Genomic DNA, 12,748 nt, shown 5'->3' on the forward strand with positions numbered 1-12,748 from the left:
CTCTAACATTGCTAACTATCTGAGATGAAGCAGTGTCCAAGGCAGAGGCCGTAAGTGTAAATTATTGCTGCTTGGATTCCACCATTCATGGAAATGTTATTTCAATTAAAGGTGGCACGGGTGGGCTTGTTCAAACAATACAAGTGTGATGTGTTTTGCTCTAAATGACCCTTCTTGCATAGCTATTGAAGGAAGAAGTCTGTGCCCCTGAAAAACATATTCAGCTCTGAGCAGCGTGTCTCCCAAAGGGTGATGTGTGCTGCTGAGGTAGGAGCTCTCTGTAGTAAACTGTCCTAAGGAAGGGAGCTTCGTTATTTGTTTACTATGCACTCCACTCTGATGGCGAGGAGAGTCAGGATTCACAGAGCCCAGCTGCAGGAGCAGCCCTCCAGGGAGCAGGGCAAGTGAACCACATTAGAGGTCCCCTGCCCTAGCTTGTATTTTGAAGACCTGTGACATGCAGACCCTGTTAGAAGGTTGGTTCCTTCCACTGCCTCCCAGCCCTAGGCTTCTGCTCTGTGCTATCTGTAGTGTTAAGTGGAAGCACATTGAGAAAATGCCAGCACATATTCTGGCTCTCTCTGACTCTCCCTTTACATTTTGTTTGATGGAGTTGTCAAGTAGCTCAGAGCTTATAAGGTTGGTAGAGGGAGGGGATGCTTGATGCTTGATCTTGATCTGGTTACTGTTTTCTCTGTGACTTTTGCTAGATCAGGTGTAGGTTTTCCAAATACACACACAGACCAAAAAAAAAAAAAAAAAAACAAAAAAAAACAAAAAACAAAAACTGCCTAAGAGAGGAAAGAGCCATAACCACCCCCCAAAAAAAAAAAAAAAAAAAAGCAAAAACAATGGAAATAGAAACTGTTAGCCTGTTAGCTCATTAGGAGAAGAGGGACTGGGAATGGGGGGTGGGATTGTAAAGAGTGGGGACAAAAAAAAGGGGGGGAGTGGGAGATGAGGAAGCCAGACAGACTATTACTAATAGCCATAATTAAACATGGAAACACTCAGCAATAATTAGCTAAATTTTGCTAATTAGTGTAAATGATCAGCAGGGAGATGAAGATTATGCATTAGTTAGAGGTTATAGGCTGGCAAGGTCTTGATGTTTTCTGTTCAGGATATAAACAGTTAAAAGCAGCTGCTAGTTAAGTGATGGAATTTACAAAGCAATACTTCCCAGGTTCTGTCAATCTCTCTTCTCTCTCTCTCCCTCTCTCTTTCTTTCTTTCAGCTAAAGGGGCAAAAGGAGTTGAGCCTAGCACCGTTTAAACACAACTCTTCTCTATTTACTTCATTTCTTGCTCAGTACTCTCTAAACCTGAACTGGTTTCCAGTCTGGTTTCTTATTAACCTGCATCTGACAAGCTTCAGTAGGATGGAAAGGGACAACAAAGTCTGTAATTAACTAGAGACCCTAGAAAAGGTCCTGGGATCCACCCGAGCTATAGACTGTGGTGAATTTCAGAATCTGGCATGGCTAAAACAAGAAAGCTCATGAAATCTACTCTTAGGTATCTTCTTTCAGTCCTGAAGTCCCATCTCATTGATTTGGGCTTGGAAAGTGAATGCATCTATATTAAGCAGGCTCCTTGCATATTTAATTAATTTTTTTGAGCTTGAAATCAAGAAAGCAGCAAGCAACAAGATGCCATAAACTCTGGCTTCCATCCCACCTCTAAGCTGCAACCTTCTCTTCCCAAAAGGGCCAGGAGACCCCTCAAGGCTTTCTTCATGCTCCTCTCATTCTTAATTAGAGTGCACTTGCTTTCCCCCAGCCCAATTCAAGGGCTTGGCTAACAGCAATTGTTTTAAAACATATTTTGGATGGAGGTGGTAGGAGGCTTAGTGCCATGAGACTAATGGTTATTATGAATAGTTTTGTGCCAACCCTATTCCAGAGTTAAACGCAGCAGTCTCTGTTGTCTGTGAAGAAGTAAATGCCCTTCATTCTGGTATAAAATGAAAACTAGAGCCTTGAGTCCAAGAACATTCTTTGGACTCAAGAGAGATTTTTTCATTTGTTTGTTTGTTGTTTGTACCCTTTTTTCCCTTTGCCTATTTTCTGAGAAGCTGGAGGTCCTCAGAGCTGACACGTTAATGAGTTGTTGCCACCCTCTCCTTCCAAACCATCCTGCCCTACAGAGAAATTCACACTAAGACAGATGGAAGAAACAGAATCCCTCTAAACAGCTGGTCTTTTACCCATGCCTGGTTCTGATCTTTAAAAATTGATGATGTATAGATTTGCCTAAAGACTTTATCCTAGGGCATCCTTGAGTAGGCTGAGCTCCTTTCCAAGTTGGGAAGACTATGCCCACACTTGCCTGAGATACCCCAAATAGGCTTAGGTTAAGATTCATCTCTGAATGGAAGTAATGCTCTTCTTAATAGCAAGCTTTTTCCCATTGGTTAGTCCCTTTGCTTTGGCTCCCTGCTATTTTTCATGTCCCATTCTATTGAGTTAACATTTACTGGGTATTTACTACTATGTGCCAGGCCAGGTATAACCTGCTAGGGTGAGAAGACTAAATAAGACATTGTATTGTTTAGTAGGGGATAATTTCAGAAATATATTGATCATCTAGAAAAGATAAGCACTTCATAAATTTTAAAAATATGAGGGATGGAATGGGGATCCAGATACCCAACCAAGTTAATTAATATGAAATCTAAATATCCCTTATGCAATGCAGAACTCTATTATTCTGTTATTCAGATTATCTCTATAGGTATTTTTCATCCCCACCTTTATTTACATGCTTAAATGGCATGCCTATTGAGTTCATAGCTAGTTTAGTGGTATGGGACATATAAATACTAAAATACGTTTGTTTACCCATCTTCAGTTTTGTAGGAGAATTTTGTATATTTTTTCCTCTCTCCCACCTTTAAGAACTCCAGTGTACATCTACTTAAAAATGTTTTAATACTTATAGTTTAGAAAAACGTTTCTCTAAGATACCCAGAGTGTGTGCTTATTTTATCTCCCATAAAATAGTAAATCTTCCTGGCTCTTTAGAGGCATTTGGGGTAACTAGTTGAGAACACAGAACTCAGTTTTAAAAGAGAATGTATTACAGTGTATTTAGAGGAAAGTTGTCTCAGAAACCTGTGTGTGTGTGTGTGTGTGTGTGTGTAGGTGGGAGGTGGGACCACTTAAGTCCTCTTTGAATCATCTTAGCAGAAGTGGTCGTGTAATCCCACTTGTGGTCCATGAGCCAGGAGCATTTCTTGTAAGAAATCAGGCTACACAGTCATTGTCACAGAGACCTACCTCTGAAGTTTTTCCAGCCATGGGACTTGTTTTGTTCTGATCTATTGAGCACTTTATTTTGCTCAGCCAGCTGCTTTCTAACCACTTTCTCTCTGCCTTCCTTCTTGAGATTCAGATTGCTGAATAATTCATAGTGTTGGTTGACAGATAAAATGATAAGATTTATATGTCTTTGGCCTTGGTGATGAATTAATTAAATTGGTTTCTCTTTCTCTCTCTCCTCTAGATGCATTGTTTGGCTTCTTTAAAATTTGCTGGCACTTGGTAGGTCTGGAGATTAACTTGTTCTCGAAAGGCCACCACAGGAAGCTTATACTTTCCTAATGTAAATTTCTTTAGGTCTTTCAACATGGATCATTGCAGGGGGTTGTGGAGGCGAGGGCTGCCATATCATAGGGAGAAGAGATGAGATAACTGAACAGTTCCTTCCAGGAAAAAAACAAAACAAAACCCTTCCCAACCTGGCTGATGACTGTAATTCAGCTGTTAAGAACATATTGCTTTATAATCTGATTTTGAATCTGAAAGAGGTAACATATTCTGTTTCACATTGTAATGGATGAATTTATCGAATGTGAGAAAGCTTGCTTTGCTTAGGCTCCTGTGTGACCTGGGAGGGAGGCAAATCTCAGAAGGTAAAACCTGAACTTATTCAGGCTTCCCTTCCAGTATTAGTTTGTTAGGATGGCCATAAAAATTAAAAAAAAAAAAATGAAATGAAAAAAAAAGTCACAGACTGAGTAGCTTAAACAACAGAAATGTATTTTCTTAGTCTGAAAGCTAGAAGGTCAAGATCATGGGGTTAGCAGATTTGGTTTCTCCTGAGACCTCTCTCCTAGGCTTGCAGATAGTCTTCTTGTGGTCTTACCTCTGTGTTCATGCTTCCCCCATGTTTCCTCGTGTGTCCAAATTTCCTCTTCTTATAAGGATACTGGTTAGACTGGATTACTTTTCACTCAAAATCTCATTTTAACTTATCACCTCTTTAAAGGTCCTGTCTCCAAATACAGCCATATTCTGAAATATTAGGAATCTGGACTTCAGCATATGAATTTTGTGGGCGCAGTTCAGCTGGGAAAACTTATCCGCCTCCCCCAGAACCCAGTCACTGGGAAAAAAGTAAAAATGTCATGTTCAGGGAGTTCCCATTTTGGCTCAGCAGCAGCAAGCACAACTGGTGTCCATGGGGACATGGGTTCGATCCTTGGCCTTGCTCAGTGGGTTGAGGTATCCAGCTTTGCTGTGGCTGTTGTGTAGCCCAGCAGCTACAGCTGGGATGCAACCCCTAGCCTGGGAGCTTCCATGTGCTGTGGGTGCGGCCCTAAAATAAAAAAGTACTGTTCAGCAGATCTCTGTGGAACTCAAAAATTTCACAGAGGGAAACTAAAACCTTCAATGGCAATGGTAGCAATTTACAAAATTAATAAGACGGGGGGCCTCCTCAGAAAAGTCCTATTTACATATATGGAGAAAACAACTCCAGCAGCTTTAGTTAAAACTTGTGTTTGCTTTCCTCTCAATTGATCTCGTGTGACTGAGTCTCTGGGTTGATGTGCACACAGGCTAATTCTGACTGACTACAGCTGCGTGCTCTGCAGGCAAACTGTAATGCCCTCACTCCGTGGCTCTCTCTGTAGAGACCTGCTGCCTTCTAGGCCAGCCCTTCCTGCTCTCCCAGGGCCTTCGCTGGTGAACTGCGGTGGCTCTTTTTCTTTCTCGAGACACAGATGGCCAAATCTTTTCCCATCTCATCCTTCAGTTAGCAGAAACCAGGTTTAATAAGTATAAATAACTACTTTCGGACAGTTGAAAAATAATGTCCTTTTAAAAAAATTTATCAATTTCATTATTTTGCTCTTCGATTTTTTTTTTGGTGAAATTTTATTTTAAAACATAAATATGAGGTAACTTGTTGACTTGATGTAAGATGACTGAGAAAATGTGTTGTGGTTATAAAGCCCTTGCTGATATAAATCCCAAGCAAGGTCTCCAACTCTTTGGGGAAAGGAAATGAATTTTTTTTTTTGTATTCACATATTTCTGAAAGATGATTTTGAGTATATGTGCTCATGGGGTGATGGGTGGATAATAATGGAGCTCTGATGGGCAGTGTGCTGTTAGGTGGGGGTTGGGAACAATAAACCACAAAATTGGAGTTGGAGGAAATGGACCTCTGTCTGTTTCTGTCACTTAGGAACTTTGTGCACAGGGATAAGTCACTTGGCCTAAGACTCAATATCTTCAGCTTTTAGCTGAGAATAGCAATAATAATACTTACCTACATGTGTCACAGAATTGTGTGAAAAATTAAACAAGCTGCACTATGTTTAATTTCTGTGTACACATTAAATATTTTATGAGGAATATTTTAATGGTAATGCTCTTGCAATTCTTTATACAAAGTCCAGCTTCAGTGTTGAACATTTGCTGGTTGGTAAACTGAGGTTAAGGACATCTATTAGCTCTCTTCATTTCCTATCAGTGGCAACACTTTTTGCCTCCCAGGCGTTACTTTATTTCCTTACTACCTCTGTAGGGAAACACAGAGGAGAAAAATCTTAACGTGGGCGCCCTCATTTATGGCACTGAAAGAAGACAGCATGTATGGTCACCGTGTGCCTTTTGAGAACTGTCTTCTTAGGTAGAAATCCATGCTGGGCAAATTTTAGCCTAGCATAATAGATTATAGCAAACTGTTTAGAAGCTCAACAAAGTGAAATGAAAGGGGAGGGACCTTCCAGAAATAGTCTGAGGCCATTTTGGAAACTTAGGATTGGATCTCTTTTCTAGCAAACTCATGCAGGATTTAAACATCCCTATATGATGCTCAGTATCCACTGAAAACTAGAATTTTTAATCTAGTTTACATTAGGGAAAAAATAGGTTGGGGGGACAACTATTTTTAGATCTTGAAATGGGGAGCTTCTTTTAATGTCATTTCTGATACTCTGACTTACCAGGACCCAAAGCTTATAGGGGAGATGAGAGCATATTATTATGACGGGACCCTTAAAATTGACTATGTAGATCCCAAATTTAGACCCAAAATTCTTATTGAAAGGACATTGTGCAGGATCATGGGTTTTGCAGCTGGTTTTCTCCCTGTCTAATTCTGTGACTTCAGATGTGACATTTTTTTTTTTAATTGTATAAATTGGAGTTCCCATTGTGGCTCAGCGGGTTAAGAACACAACATAGTATCCATGAGTATATGGATTCGATCCCTGGCCTCACTCAGTGGGTTAAGGGTCCAGCAATGCTGTCAGCTGCAGCATCGGTCACAGATGTGGCTCAGATCCAGCATCGCTGTGGCTGTGGTGTAGGCTGGCAGCTGTAGCTCTGATTCCACCCCTTTCCTGGGAGGCCCCATATGCTACAGGTGCTGCCCTAAAAAGAAAAAAATAATTACAGCAATCTTTTAACATTAAGGCATTCTATTGGCTATCTTGATCTTCTGTCTTCTTTCTTAGAGTTTTCTGTATGGCAAGGAATGTGTTTGTGTCTTAATACTATAGCTGAGGAAAACTGTCTTTTTCATTTTTTCCTCTTTTTAGAATATGAGGGTTGAATGAGATGATCTCTCCAAATGGTTCCCAGCAGTAGGCCTATATGCATGATTCTCCAATCTGTGTGTCTTTAAAGACACCACTGTGTGTCTTAAACCTGCCTGAATTCCACAGGTCTGCCAGCATTTTATAGGTTTATTTTCTTGACTCTGATAATAACTTAAGCCAAAGCCATAAGCCAGGTTTCCTCTCTCCCCTCCAACAGAAACAGCATAAGCACAAGAGGGGCAGACTGTGGTGTTATAAAGCCCGCGATCCAGCTTCACCACAGAGTCACGCCGAGCCAGGAAGACCGCTGCTTTCATTTAAACACACCTTATGAATACTAGAAAGGAGCGCTTCATTGTGTTTAAACTGCTCCGCTGAGTAGCCACATCAGGGCAGGGGGTAGAATTGCGACTGAGTTTATAAAGAGCTGGTGCTTTATTTCTACTTTCAGTTAGAGTTTGGAGAAAGACATGCTCGGATCATAGGCCAGCACAGAACACACACCTCCTGTGTACCAGGCACCGCTCTTCCAGGGCTTTACATACGTGATTTCATCTAATGCTCACAATCCTTCGACCTTAGTACGGTTACCACAGTTTCATCCATGAAAACGGTGAGATTCGGAGAGTTTAAGTGGCTTGACCAAAGTAGGATGGTGGTAGAGCCAGGATTCAAACCCGGTTCCAACCACAAAGCTCTTGGCCTTTTCACTATCCCACTCAGTCCGTCGTCTCCAGAGACAGACAGCAAACACGGCCAGCTTAGGGGTCATCTCATCCTCTGATATTCCAGATGGCCAAAGTGGGGAGTTGCCCAAGGGCATTCAGACCGTATCAGAGTCCGTTGGGAACCTGGGGATTATGCCACTATGGCCATCACCCTTCTTTTACTCGACAGCACCAAGGCCGACTTCTCCCTCCTTCAAGACCATTTGTTTCAGATTGATCTCTATTAACCTGATTAAGTTCTGCAAGAATGGATTCTACCAGGGTTGGATTTTTCTGGCCTTCTGTAAAATGAATTTTTCATACGTTATTCTTCTGATAGGTGTCTGACTTTGTGCTCAGAGGTAGGATTCTTGGGGTATTCTGCATCTTTCCTCTCTATGGGAGACCCTACTGTGAGCGAGGGCTAAGATTCAGGCTGGTCCCCATGCACAGAGACATTTTCCTGTCCTGGTCGGGTCTCACTGGCAAAAAGGCGGGGAGAAATGGCCTGTGCACTCTTCCATCTATTTCCCATCAGAAGCCACAGCCCAGTTATTGTTCAAATTCTTGTTCCCTGCCCAGTCCCCACCCCCTGCTTACCAGCTATTGAGTGGCTATCTGAACACAAAACCTCTAGACACCAGAAAGCCACCTTTTCTGAGATACTATCCTCGCCCTCCCATTTTTTACTATTTTGAAATATTCCTGTCACCACCACCCCCCGATGAAAACATAATAGTGTATACTCCTGAGTAGCTTTCCCCCAAACTATGAATTTCAACTATTTCTGAGGCAGTCTTTCAGAATTTGAATATAATTACACGCTTTGGGTGCAAATTGTGGTTTTTGCTACATAAGGAACTAATGGAAATGATCCGCCTGTTCCTGTAGTTTCCAGATTATATGCTTCAGAACTGGGGGTATATATTTAGGCTGCTTTTCTGTGTGGCACATTAAAATGAAAATGAACTCGGGGTGAGCCACGATGGTTGCTAGGCAGTAGAGCGAGTTGAGAGAGCACAGTATTAAACTGAACCAGTGTCGCTGTTTTACTTAACATTTATTTGCTTTGCACCTTTGTCATTTGATGTTGTCAAAGAAGGGAAGGGGGAGGAGATAGGCAGGGTCTAGCTGTCTACAGAGCTCCAACAAGGAGGAGGGAATAATCAGCCCACGACACCTGAGGGAAACGAGCACTTTTTAAAAATCTGAAATTGCTGGGCCAAGAACTCTTCTTTATGAAGAGCATGTAAGACTTGTAAAAGTGCGCAGGTCTGGCTGAGAGCTTCAGGAACAAGGACTTGAGCGGACACATAGCTTTGGGGTAGGAGCAATGACCAGCAAAGAGGAACTAGCTTCCTCAGGCTTGGCCTTGCCTCAGTGGCTCCAGACGAAAGATCATCAGTCTGATTGAAAATTTTCAGTGTGCGTCCGCTGTCCATTTAATTCCTGGTTTCAAATCCCAGACTTATCATGAGTACTTATCATGAGCCGGTAGTGATAGGCAGCCAAGTCTTTGGGGCTTATTTATAAGGGATAATAAATAGACTAAATCTAATGGCTTTGAACCTCTGTTTTTATTAAAGGCTGAAAGGCCCTGTAGACAACTAAATCACAGAAAAAAACAAAGTCCCCCTTGGATTCTTGGGGTCAGTTTTATCAGCATTCTGATGATTTAAAAGTTTGAAAAGGCGATTAAAGAGTTAAATCTGGAGAAAAGTAAAGGGAAAGAAAAGCTTCCCCAAACAATGCAAAGTTGAGAAAGAAAACCATTTTTGAGCGAGGTAAGAGAGGTGGGCCTTTCAGAAAACCCCTAGGATTTCATACCTTTGCATTCCTGTGACCTTGGAAGTTCCAGTGTGACAGGCTCATCTTAACTGGTGAGGTGTTCGATCCTAACCACCTGAAGGTAGACATTTAATCAGTATTTTTTCAGACAAGAATACTGCAAAGGACTATTTTATGCTATGACTTAACATTTCTTGTAGTTCAAAATCACTGTATTTCTAGAGGAAACAGCACATCTCTACATTCATAAAGGACATAATTGGTTTCTTCTTGCACCCCATTGTTCAATTTTCCTTTGGAAAATCTGATTTCCTTATTTCCATGCAAGCATTATTTACTTTTTGATTGAAAACATAAAGTTATTCCTATTTATGAACAATTTATTATAAGAAAACCTGGCATTTCTCATCAAAAAAAAAGAGTTTAAATCTGGAGTTCAGCAATGACAAACCTTACTAATACCTATGAGGATGCAGGTTCAATCCCGGGCCTTGCTCAGTAGGTTAAGGATCAAGCATTGCTATGTATGCGCTGTAGTGTAGGTCGCAGACATGGCTTGGATCCCAGGTGCTGTGGCTGTGGCGTAGGCTGGTAGCTGTAGCTCTGATTAGACAGACCCTTAACCTGGGACATTCCATGTGCTGTGGGCACAGCTCTAAAAAGACAAAAAGGAAAAAAAAAAAAAAAAGAAAGCATTAAATCTCAGCTCTTAGGAAATTTTGGCCTCCTAAATAATTTAGATGAGAGGAGGGTCCTGTGCTTGGATAGTCAAAGTTTTATTATATATCTTTTCTCTTGAACTGATTTTTATCTCTTGATATGAACAACTATCTCAGCATAATTAGGTGGGCATCTTTGTGTATTCACTTATGCCAATTCAGTCTTCTTAAAATAAATAAACCCAAGAAAGGAGACCTCTGTGCTTTTACAAGAATGGCAATAATATCTCTTCACTCTAAATAAAAATAATATTTTACTTTTTTTTTTAATTGACCCTTTCCTAAAGGTCTTAGCTCACTTAATGCTATTTTCCCATTTGGAAGATGCAGACACTGAGGCACAACATGTTTGATTTGCCTGGGTCTCATGGAAGAGATACGTAAGTCAAAGTCTGGAGAAAGTGCAAGAAGCTTCCATGTCCTTTCCAGGAGAGTCACTCTTCCCAAATTTCCCGTGTTCACCAGCCTGGAAGCTTTTCCCATCCAGACCATGTCCTTTAGGAGTTGGGTTTTTTTTGGGGGGGCGGGGATCTTCATTAAATAAGCATGATTAATTAATTCACTGGCCATTTATGATTGATTCCACCTCCAGCCCCCCTACCCTCCCAGGAAGTTTGGGGTGGGACTGAAAGTTCCCACCTTCTAATCCCCAATTTCGTTCAAAATCCACAGATGCTCTAGTCCCTTAAGAAAAGTGGTGTAGTGTTTGCATATAACCTTAACCTACACACATCTTTCTGTATACTTTAAATCATCTCTAGTTTACTTACAATACCTAATACAGTGTGAATGCTATGCAAATAGTTGTACACATGATGTAAATGCTATATAAATAGTTGCCTGAGCATAGCAAATTCAAGTTTTGCTTTTTTAAACTTTCTGGAATTTGGAATATTTTTCCCAAATATTTTTGATTTGATGTTTCTTGAATCTGCATTTATGAAACCTGTGGATGAGGGTGAAGGGTGCTGACAGGGTTGATTTTTAGGTCATGTAATCAGTGCAAATGTAAAACTTGTTCCCTAGTACTGAGAGAAACTGACCAGAACACACCCCAATATTCACAAGTCCTATTTTATTGTACAAAATTAATTGTGCTTCCTTAAGCAGCCTTTGGAAATTCAGAGAAATTCCAGAGTTAGCTGGCAGAGAATGGTTACATAGGCAATCAAGGATCCAAGAGTCAGGGACCTCTCTATGGATAAAGGAGCCCACTGGTTACTCACCCACCTCCTTTTGAATCACCGTAAGAAACTCATTTATCAGGAAATTTAGTTTCTAACCATCACGGTAGGCTTTCTCCTTGGATTATAATTTTAGGCATATCATCAAACCTTCCCAGTTTTACCTCTCTTACCTACAAAAAGAGAGAATTACAATTAGTGATCTTGAAGTAGCTTCCACCTTTATCTTTGCAAGTTTGCTGCTCATCTTTCCATAGGCACATTTCTGATGATTTCTAAAATACCTCTTCAGTCTTACTAGATCACTTTTGAATCTAGTTTTATTCGTAGCCCTTCATCCATATAGCAGAAGCTTATTAATTATGAGGGTAAAACTAATGAAATGAATATTTCAAGAGCGTCAGTGTTTTTCATTTTGGGGGAATATGTGTATGCATGTGCACATGTGGGTAATGATGTGAGCAAGAAAAATATAATGTAGCAAAGAGACTTTGATAGTCACCCATTTAGCTCCTGATCTGGGATTTAAAGACCAAACATGAGGATTAAGCCTCCTGTGCATTATAGACATAGAGATGTTTCAGTACCTGTTCCTTATGGTTCAGATATCAGTCATCAGTGCATTGTGTCATAATAATAATTATGTGTCATTTATAACATTGTGTCAATTATAATTTAAGAGGGGGACAGTGTTAATGGAGGATAGGAAGGTAAACCTGGAGACCTGGCCCTCTGTAGGCGATCCCTCTTGCTCAGGTGATGTATTGATTGGATTTTATGTTTCAGGGGGACATTTATGTGTATGTACTGCTAGCCCCATCATCTGTTAGTCACTGGACTACCTCTCATATTAGAAACACTCCTTCAGACAACATTGAGATAGTGACCCTTTATTTCCCTGCACAAGGAAGCTTAACAGTAGTAACTCAGAAATAGACCCACCAACCTGAAGACTAAGTTCTTCGGGCCCTGAGGTGCTGTCCTTAAAGGAAGTTGTTTTTGTTTTTCTTGTTTGTTTGTTTGCTTTTTAGGGCTGTGGCATGTGGAAGTTCCCTGCCTAGGTGTTGAATCCAAGCTTCAGTTGCCGGCCACGGCCACAGCAAGGCAAGATCTGAGCTATGTCTTCGACCCACACCACAGCTCACAGCAACTCCACATCCTTAACCCACTGAGCAAGGCCGGGGATCGGACCCACATCCTCATGGATACTAATCGGTCTTGCCACTGCTGAGCCACAGTGGGAATTTCCCTTAAAAGAATATTATGGGAGTTCCCATTGTGGCTCAGCAGTTAATGAACCCGACCAATATCCATGAGGATGCCAGTTTGATCCCTGGCCCTGCTCAGTGGGTTAAGGATCCATTGCTGCTGTGAGCTGTGATGTAGGTCATAGATGCAGCTCGTATCCTGTGTTGCTGTGGCTGTGGCCGGTAACTGTAGCTCCAATTTGAGCCCTAGCCTGGGGACCTCCATATATCATGGATGTGGACCTAAAAAGACAAAAGACAAAAGAAAA

The 12,748-nt window shown here is 41.2% G+C and overlaps 1 protein-coding gene across 35 annotated transcripts in view; it reads left to right on the forward strand.

Annotated features, from left to right (window-relative positions):
- The window catches only part of NRXN3 (neurexin 3), a 1,647,030-nt gene that overhangs the window by 1,085,917 nt on the left and 548,365 nt on the right, over positions 1 to 12,748 (forward strand). The gene's annotated exons all lie outside the window — the stretch shown is intronic.

Source organism: Sus scrofa, chromosome 7 (genome assembly GCF_000003025.6).
Source record: "Sus scrofa isolate TJ Tabasco breed Duroc chromosome 7, Sscrofa11.1, whole genome shotgun sequence".
NCBI lineage: Eukaryota > Metazoa > Chordata > Mammalia > Artiodactyla > Suidae > Sus > Sus scrofa.